Source organism: Sciurus vulgaris (genome assembly GCF_902686455.1).
Source record: "Sciurus vulgaris genome assembly, chromosome: 6".
Classification (NCBI taxonomy): Eukaryota; Metazoa; Chordata; class Mammalia; order Rodentia; family Sciuridae; genus Sciurus; species Sciurus vulgaris.
The window spans coordinates 59161051-59171653 of NC_136466.1; the positions used below are offsets into that span (position 1 = coordinate 59161051).

Sequence of the window (10603 nt, forward strand, 5' to 3'; positions counted from 1 at the left end):
AATATTTTAGGAAATGCAAACACAATTGTAAATGCATTCATGAGGAATGTTACCTTATTTTATTTTGATAACCATAAAAAATTCACTGATTAAATGAAGAATGAAGATGATGTGAACATTTTAAAAAGTAGTTTTGGACTGTTTGGACTAGCTCAGGTATTTTAGATTAGGTATTTTGAGATGTCTTTTTCATGAACCAATGAAAGATCATTGCTTGTTTTTTAGCACATTTTATAGACTTTAATTTTGATAGTGGAATGACTTCTGTGAAAATATGTATTTTTTAAAATACTATGTTTAGGTCAGCTAGGTTGGTTGATACTTTTTAAAATAGATTTAGCATTTTCTGATCACCCTTGAGAATATCTGCTATGTTGAAACACCTGATAGATATAAATAAAAGATGTTAAGGTAGGAAAAGTATGAAGTTATTTCAATCTTTACTAAATTGCAAAATTCCAAGGCACAGTTGTAGAAAAAAAAAACATCAACAAGGATGCTATCATTATTGATTAAAATTTTGGTCCTACACAAACTATTTTGTCTAGTTAGAAGGTGAAAAAATGTAATTCTAGCTCTATAGGGATTTATTTATATTAATATTATCCAACAATACAAGATTTTCTGTCACTGATAAGACTATGGTGGCATAAGTTTTAAAGGACTTTAGCATATAAGAAACATAATGCAAGCACAGCATAGCTACCAAGAGTTCTTTGGATTGAATATATATGATTCATTTGTTCATTTTCTTAGTACTGTTTTATTGATTACCTACATAGTGAAAGTTCTCTGCCAGGGACAGTCTAAGGAAGCCAGAGCTACTGCTTCTGAAGGAATTCAGTCTAGTGAGACAGATGAAGCAAAGGCCATATGGGGTGGTCAGTGCAAAGATAGAATATAAGATGTAACTAGTGAATGTCAGATGACAAATTTTCTTGATGGAATTAGGGCTTTGTGTTAGTAAGCTTTCCATTACTGTAACAAAATACCTGAGGTAACTTACAAAGAAAAAAGACTTATTTTGACTCACAGGTTTGGAGGTTTTAGTCCATGGACAGTTAAATCCAATACTTTTGAGTCTGTAATGAAGCATTATATGATAGTGGGAGCACATGGTGGAGCAAAGTGCTCACCTCATGACCAGGATACGAAAGGGAAATAGAATGAGAGTGGCAGAAGTCCCACAGTCCTTTTTGAGGATACACTTCCCAGACTTCCACTAGGCCCCACCTCTTGAAGTTCCGACCACCTCTCAGTAGCACATGCTAATGAACAAGCCTTCAACATGTGGGCCTTTGAAGGGAACATTTCAGATCTGTACTAGCTTTTTAAGTCCAGCACCTTTTTGGTTTTGGTTTATTAGTTTCTGTATAAAGTATTTCTTTTTTTTTTTCTTTTTTTTTTAACAGAATAGAAAATTTTACTGTCTGTAGTGTCTTGAAGGAGCTTCACTTCACTTAGCTGTTCCACCTATTCGAAGCGGGCTCAGCTCCTACATGCAAGTGAAGGGCAGAGGTCCCAGATGTGCGGTAATGCAGTTCTACATTGCTCGACTACTTTACATAAGCCAGGAACTTGGTCAAGTGTTTTCTGTATATTATCTAATCTAATTCTCATAACCTGTTAGTTAGTTCCTTGTATTATCCTCAAACACAAGCCACTCACCTGGAGTACTAGGCCGGGAGTTGCAATACGTAAACTGCTTTCTGGGCTTCACATCTAGTTGTGTGGCCTTGAATATTTCTGGCTATCAGTCATGAAAGACAGCTGGTTAGGGTACATACTATGTCAATGTATAAACATTCTATCGAGAAGGCTAATGACTCACTAAATACCATTTTTGATTAAAGACAACTATGATGGGGAGTTGCTAGTCACATCAGCTGACCTGGAGTCAGTGTGAAGCAGGCAGGGCATAACCCAAAGCTTTCAAATCCAGTTGCCCACAGGGTTAAACAGATAATATAAATAAATGAAATGGGATAGGTAGTGCCTGGCACAGGGGAAAGTTCCCGTACTTTCTAAAGAGGCAGGCCCTACTCAGCTCCACAAGGGAAATGCAGAATCAGTGGTGTCAGAGCTTTCAAATCTTCTGGAGAATAATGAAAATCCTGACTGAGATGTTATCTGTGGGTCATGAGACCAGTATGGAGTTTGTCCCATCAGCTACAGTGGTACTATTCTAATTCTTTCTCATTTAGAGTTTGCCAGTTGGTCTTTGCTATTTTGATCTCAATAAGCTCCTCAGGCAGTAACCCCAAGTTTTGCTGCCATTAGAATCACCTGGAAGAACTTTAACGCTTCAAAATGCAGATCAAGCCCCATGTGAATAAAACCAGTATCTCCATGGTTGGGACCCAGATATAGGTTGTATATACTTAACTCCCCAGGTAAATCTTAAGCCTCACCCCAGTCCTACTGAGACAGAACTTAGAGTTTAACAAAGTTCCTAGGTGATTTCTATGCAGTTTAGTTTGAGGAGCATTGTCTAATAATTAACAAGTGTCAGTTGAAATCTCACTAAGTCTTAGGACAGTAGACTCTTAACCATGCTCTAAGTTAGAACCACCAGAGAGCTTAATGTATGTAACCATGCCCAGGCCTGCCCCAGGAGATTCTGATTTAATTGTTATGTGGTGTATCCTGGACACTAATGTTTAACTCACCATCCCAAAGTGAGTCTAATATGCCACAAAGATGGATAACAACTACTGCCGTAGTTCAGTTTTCCCCACTCTGTTGTTCTTGACAAACTTCATATCCTCATCAGTCTTTCCATCACAGAGTCATCTGATCACTACCTCTTATTAGAAAATGTGCCTGGGAGAATTTTCCTTGTTGCTAAAGCAATGTTAGATCTTTACTCTGCCATGGATGTTCCTGTTGATTCTAAATTAACTCTTCAACTACTACTCTTGATGATGTACTTAGGAGTTAGTCTGCTTATGAAACAAAGTCCTTCACTATAGTTTTCATGATGTCTACATAACAAGATCATCTGGGGACCTTTACTGGGAGTAGTAAGTCTGACCATAAACTCAGGATGCCACAACATGTACACACTTACCATATGTTCAGAGCTCAGCAGATAATTTTGATAAGGTGATGGTCAGACTGACTACTCCAATCTGCCACTCCAAATCACTGGCCCTAACATGGATCCATAATATGCTTCAGCAATGGTTCAATTGAGTGTCTTACCTGCAGAAACTTAGAAACTACTGGAATAAATACAATTATATAAATTAGTCCTATAAACCCCAGTTTATTCATCTGTGGAAAAGGAAATAGCGCTTCTTGTGTTCTTTGTGAGAATAATTCATGTAATGTTTATGAAGCAATTAACAGGGTGCCAGTTTTTAATACTTACAAGACTATCTGACAGGGGAGATCTTTTCCTGATAGAATACATTAATTTCAAATGGTGTGTGTTGAAAACTTTGGCCCTCCTTTTTTCGACTTTCAGCCAAATATGGCAGTTTTTTTTTTTTTAAATGGGACATGCCTTTTAATCATATAAATGAGAAAACTAACTTATCTCTTAAGTTGACAAGGCTTACAATTCTTTTTTCTTTTATTTCCCAAACAACTAAGCACTTCAGTTTATTTGGCTTTTGAATTATGCTGGAAAACTAATACATGTGAATGAGCCTGCAGTCAGATGCCCTTAAGATTCAGACTAAGGTTCTTTGGTCAGAGTGGCCAACAAATCACACCTATTGCTCAAGTTTAACAGGCTCATTTATCTGTGTCATGTTCTACTGTGGTTTCAAATATTTTTGTCATGGCAGAAGTGAAAAAGTTATCTCTAGGGCACTTTGGGAAAAATAGATAAAGCTAGTCCAGATGAGCCAACATGCTCCAATGTCTGGCTGTCCAGAAAGATCCATATTTCAGTATGAGTGCACCCCCCCACCCTATTTTGACTTTGTTTTTTGGTTCTTTTTGCAGCACTGGGGGTTAAACCCAGGACCTCATGGATGCTAGGTAAGCAGTCTATCACTGAGCTATATCCCGAGCCCTTTAAAAAATTTAATTGCTCAGGCTGGCGTTGAATTTGCAATCCTCCTGCCTCTTACTACCAAGTAGCTGGGATTACAGGCTTGATACCATGCCAAGGGAAGAGCACACTTCTATCTAGAGTCTATTCATGGAACAACTGTGTTAAAAGCTCTTTGGTGCCCCCTTTGGGCACACCATGGGAATAAAACTCAATACTATATCATCCAGAGCAGCTCAGCATTTGTTTTTTTAAATTTAGAAAACCCTGTAGCCTTTTTATTTAATGTAATTGTAAATATTTATGGGATGCACTGTGATAATTTGATATCACATTTATGTTATGATTATCTTCAACATAAACCTTCATTTGCAGAAAAGTAAAATACCTGCCCTTGTGGTGCTTATATTCTGGTAGTATCTCATCTTTCATTTAATAAAAATGGATTAGATAACCTAGAGATCATCTGGAAAAAAAAAAAAAAACACTGGATATCCTGTTACTTGTGTTTTTACTAGTAGTTTTAGAATCTGTTTTAACATTTCTTATGAATTTCCTCTCCCTTGATCTGTTATTTTATTGCTTATAGGAAGGTGTCGATCATTTGTGTTTTTTTGTAATAAGCCTTAGATGGTGAGATATACTGAGAGATTTTGAATGCTTAATTAGAACTCTAAGATATTTTTCTAGCAAAATGCAACCTTCAAAGTTATCTAAGTCAATTACCTTTGCAGATAAGATGCTGAGATGTAGACTTAACCTTCTCAGACAATGACCTGTTCAGTTTGCTTCAATATCTTGTGAAACAGCTTCATCAGAGATTTTTAGAATTCCCTAAAGTTTTGAGGTGATGGAGCTATAAGGACCGTCAGTCTCAAATATTAAAAAGCTAGACCAAACATGAAAAATTAAGGACTCATTACCTATCATAAAAATGTGAATTCATTACTCAGGAAATTAACGACTTTGGAATTGACATACCTCCATTTTTTGGCTAACAGAAAGCATGTGCTGTTTGATACAAAGACCTGAGATTTTGGACTATTCATTTCTATTTTTTATGAATTCACTGGTTTAGTGAACATTTATATCCAGTATGTATTCTGTACTGTGAATACAGTGAAGTCTCAATAAGGAATGTATAGTATAGGAAAGAGGGACCGATAAGTAAATGAGCAACTGCAGTAAATTCCATTCCTCTGCCAAGGGTTTTACTAAGCATAACTGTTGGTTTTGGTGGTGTGCACTAAGTTGATTGCTCGTTTCCTTTATTACAAATTATTAGACATAAATCTGACCGAAACTGGGCTAATTTATTCCTTCTTGGGTACATCTGTCTTCAATCGTGTTTCTTTCTGCAGATTCATTATCTCAGCATCTTTTCAGGTTTTTCATATTGTCAGATGAGTTCTGAGGTTGCAAAGTCATAAATAGGCACCACAAGATCTATTCCTGTCTACTCTTCATGAATTTCTGATAATCCACAAATCCAAAAGTAAAATATATAACGATTCCTAAAAATAATCAATAATGGCATGTATAATAAACACTTAGTTTTGTACACAAGCAACATAAGTGAAATGAAACTAAATTCTTTTCTTAGCTTCAGGTATTCTGAATTGTTATGACTTTTTAAATGAAATTGGAGACTGCATCAGTGTATAGAATTCTAGGAAACAAGTTCTAGGAAACTTAATCAAGTAAGACTGGGCAAAATCATATGATCATACATTTTTTTCCATCTAAATTCTGCTGTAGTTCTGTTTTAGATTATTAAGAACAAAGAATAGAAGTCCTCATTATATATAAATTAGGAATAATATTCTGCAAAAATTCTATAAATTTCATTTATAACAAATTAATCTACATGTATTTAAATATCAAAACTAAATGGTCATCCTTAGTTTATTTAACTGATAAAATATATTTTGTGGTATAAAACATGTTCATTATATTAGCATTGCAGAATGGTTACCTCACGCTAAATAATGTTACCTCACATAACTTTTTTGTGTGTGATAATGCTTAAAATTTACTCTTAGCAAATTTCAAATATATTACATATTAACTATAGTCATCATGTTTTTCAATGAATCATCTCCTGAATTTATTCCTACTGTCCAACTAGAATTTTGTATCCCTTGCCTGACATCTTCCCAAGACCCCCAGCTCCCTGGCCCCCTCATCCTATGGCAACCAGCATCATACTCTTTGCTACTATGAATGACATTTTTGGCTTTCATGTGTAAGTGAGAACATGCAGTATTTGTCTTCCTGTGCTTGACTTATTTAACATAATTGTCCTCTAAGTTTATTAATGTCATCCCAAAGGACACGATTTTGTTCTTATTTTGAGACAAATTTTTTTATTCTTATTTTTTAATTTGTTCTAATTTGTTATATAGGACAATAGAAGTCATTTTAACACACTGTACGTAAATGGAGCACAACTTCTCCTTCCTCCAGCTGAACATGGTACAGAGTGACAGTGTTCCATTGTGTATGTATGCCACATCTTCTTTCTTCATTCATCACTTGATGAATCCTTATTGATTGCGTATATTGGCTATTGTGTATATAGGTGCAATGAACATAGGAGTACAAATGTCTCTTTGGCAGATGATCTCATTTCTTTTAATATATACCTGGTAGTGGGATTCTTAGAGCATGTGGTGGTTCTGTTTTTAATTTTTTGAGGAACCTCCATACTGTTTTTTGTAATGACTGCATTAATTACTTAATAGTAAGGGTTCCCTTTTTTCCACATTCTCACTGACTCATCTTTTTGATAACAATCATTCCAAGTGGGGGAAAATGTCTCATTGTGACTTAAAATTTGCCTTTCCAACGTGATTAGTGATGCTGAATTTTTTTTAAATACCTGTTCGCCATTTGTCTGTCCTCTTTTCATAAGTGTCTATGTTGGTCTTTTGTCCATTCTTTAATGGAGTTGTTTTCTTTCTTGCAATTGAGTTGCTTGAGTTTCCTGTAGACTTACATACTTTGGATATTAACATTTTATCAGAGGTATAAATTGGCAAACATTTTCAGCCATTCTCTAGGTTATCTCTTTACTCAGCTGGTTATTTTCATTTCCTATTTTAGAAGCTTTTTAGTTTGTGATCTCATTTGTCCATTTTTGCTTATGTTTCCTGTGCTTTTGGGGGGGTCATACTGAAAACATTCAGACCAATGTCATGGAGTTTTTATCATATGTTTTCTTCATTTTTTAAAGTTTCAGGTCTTTAAATATTTTAAAGTTGATTTTTGTACATAATGTGAAATGGGTTCTTAATATTATTCTTCTGCATGTGAATATCCAGTTTTCCTAACATGGTTTATTGAGGAGATTGTCCTCTTTTCACTATCCTAAATTGGTCCTGGTTCTAAGTCATTTTAAAAGCCTAAGGGGCCAATTCTTCTTGTCCCTTAAAAATAAATGATAAATGAATTCAGTTGCACTCTCATGATGGCTGATTTTATTGTCAGTTCTAAAATGAGGACAGACAAGAGTGAGCTGGTAAATTCAGAAACATCTAAGCTTTAATCGATGCCTTTAACTGTAGTGTTTGTATTCTCTCAAGGGGACCACATTCAGAAGTTAGTTCACAATGGAGAATAGGTTTAGACTTAAAATTCATTCCCAATTGGGAGAAGGACAGAGTGAGAGATTGAGAATATCAGTCAACACTGTAGATTTGAAAGGTGGACACAAAGAGCAGAAAATTATTATTTTTTTAAAGCTTATCCAATCTTCAGGAGGGGAAATAATAAAATATTAGGCTTTAAGGGATACATTGTAAAAATGGTATTCAAAATCTTCATGCTTATAACTTGTATTATTATCAAATGTATGAACACTAAATCATCAATTTTTATATTTAATTGATGGTAAATTTATCATCAGTTTGTTATTGCAGTTTTGTGCATTCATAATTTAGTGCTTCAAGGCAGATGATCATATTTTATAATTTGGACATGTTCACCAAGGCTCTTATTTGAACTAATGATCTCTTATACATAATGTATAGATATGTACCTCTGATTTTTAGCTTATCTCAGTAGAAAAAAATTTCCCCCAAAATACTATGAAATGCAGATGTAAAAGATATGAAATCTTACAATAAACAAAACCCCATACTAAAGGCAAATATTAACTGGGGACAATTCTGCAATATTTAAATTAAACCCATATTATTTATTAGACAAAACATTACCAATTTTTTAAATGGCAGCTTTGTTTTTTCCTATTAGAAATATGAGAAAATAGGAAATCACCTGGCATTTAATAAAAGAAAAAAAATACAATTGCATCCCAAAAGGTCCAGTTCCATTAACCATCAAAAAAGCAATTAAATAATAGAAAACTACCATTATTCACAGTACTTGCAAAAGCAAATAACCAAAGGCAATCTGATGACAGTATTGATATATCAGTTAGTGTAAGCTTTCTGTAAGGCAGTTGGAAATTAAAGAATATTGATATTTCTATTGTAAGAGTGGGAATATCAAGGGATATTTAGATAAATTGGTGCTTGCTCTTTGTAAGGGAAACACATGGATTAATATAAATGTAAAAATATGTTATCACTTTTCAATTACATTAAGCAAGTATGAATAATCAGGCTATGCACCAGGAACCGGTCAAAGCGCAGTGGCTATAACAGTACCTACAGCAGCAATTCCTAATATGTAGAGCTTATATTCTACTGTTAGCTGATATTTAGTGCCTTTCATTTTAATCCATAAGCTTTTAAGTATTTTCTAAGTCTCTGCAGTAATGTATTTTCTTACATTATCAGAAGTGCAGATTACTTAATTATAATAGAAAATATTTGTTTTGTTTATATATTTATTAGATTAGATTTGTTTAAATATTTATTAGGCTGAAATATTTTGGCTAAGCAAATCTTCTCTGCTGTGATCCTCAAAGGTTTTGGTATTTTACATATTGAATTGAACCACAAAGGCCTAGCAGTATACAAATGTGACTGTATATTTTTCTGTTTATCAACATCATCTTGTTCAACTAATACTAGGTTTTACATAAAACATACTTTACCAAATTTCTTCTTACAATGAAATATTTTGACAATGAGAAAATACCAGAAAAGTTCTAGAAATATTTCCCTAATCACTAATGCCCTGGATGATAATAATTTCCCTCAGTTATACCTGACATATTTACTTTTCTAAATTTTAGTTGACCCATAATATTTATACATATTTATGGGGTAAATTTAATAATGTATACAGTGTAATAATCAAACCAGGGCATTAGCATTCTCATCAACCGTTATAATTTCTATGTTTTGAGACATTCACGTCCTCATTTTCTAGTGAATTTGAAATATAAACTGTTATAGTTTCTGTGCTGTGCTGTAGAACCTCAGAACTAACTCCTTCTATTTAATCATATTTTTTGCACTTGTTTTCTAATGTCTCTCCATGCCTCTTCCACCTGCTCTTCTTAGCCTCTAGTAACCACTGTTCTACTACCTGCTTCTAGTGAGATCAACTTTGTAAACTTCCACACCAGCAAGAACATATACTATTTGTCTTTCTGTCCATGGCTTATTTCATTTACCTAATTGTCCTCCAGTTCCTACTATGTTAACACAAATGATAGGATTTTATTCTTTGTATTGCTGAACAATTTTCCATTGTATGAGTATATATAGCACATTTTCTGCATTGTCCTTTGTTAATTGTCCTTTGGTTAATTCCATATCTCGGCTATAGTGAATAGTGCTCCAGTAAACTTGGGAGTACAGGTATCTCTTTATACAATTTCATTTCCTTTGAATACATCCCCAGTGGTAGAATTGCTGGATCATGTGGTAATTAAAAGCCCTCTATACTTTTATATAGTGCCTTTACTAATTTATACTCCCTTCATCAGTGCATGAAATTTCCCTTTTCTCTATATACTCAGTAGCATTTTTAAAATAATAGTCATTTTAACTGGGTTGATTTCCATTCCCCTGATAACTAGTGACACTGAACATCTTTTCATACTTCTTGGCCATCTGTTTGTCTTCTTTTGAAAAACACCTATTCAAGTCTTTTACCCATTTTTAAATTTGTTATTTGTTGCTAAGTTGGAATTCTTTATGTATTCTGTACATTAATCTCTTTTTGGATATTATACTTTACAAATATTTTCTCTCATTCTGTAGGTTGCCTCTTCATTCTGTTGATTTGTTTTCTTTGCTATGCAGAATCTTCTTAGTTTGATACAGTCGCATTTGCTTATCTTTACTTTTATTGCCAGTGTTTTGAGAATCTTGTCTAAAAAAAATCTTTGCCTCTAACAATGTCTTATGTTTTCTTCTAGTAGTTCTATAGTTTTAGTTCTTACATTTAGATTCTAGTCTCCCTTATACATATATATGTATATTTGTATATATATGTATATATAACCATTTGTTGAAGATGTGGTTCTTTAATGTATATTCTTGTCAAGTTTGTTAAATAATTTGCTGTTAAGTACTTGAATTAATTCATTCTATTTGTTGATTTTTTTTTTTTTAATGCTGTTTGGTCTACTACAGTTTCTTTTAAAGTCAGTAATGCATTTTAGTATTGTGATGCATTCAG

At 33.8% G+C, this 10603-nt stretch overlaps 1 long non-coding RNA gene across 1 annotated transcript; it reads left to right on the forward strand.

The window, feature by feature from the left end:
- Positions 1-1415: 1415 nt before the first annotated feature.
- On the forward strand, positions 1416-8484 carry LOC306664206. Its single transcript, XR_013764675.1, has 3 exons — positions 1416-1532; positions 3955-3990; positions 6409-8484. It is a non-coding gene; the product is annotated as an uncharacterized lncRNA (long non-coding RNA).
- The last annotated feature ends 2119 nt before the right edge of the window (positions 8485-10603 follow it).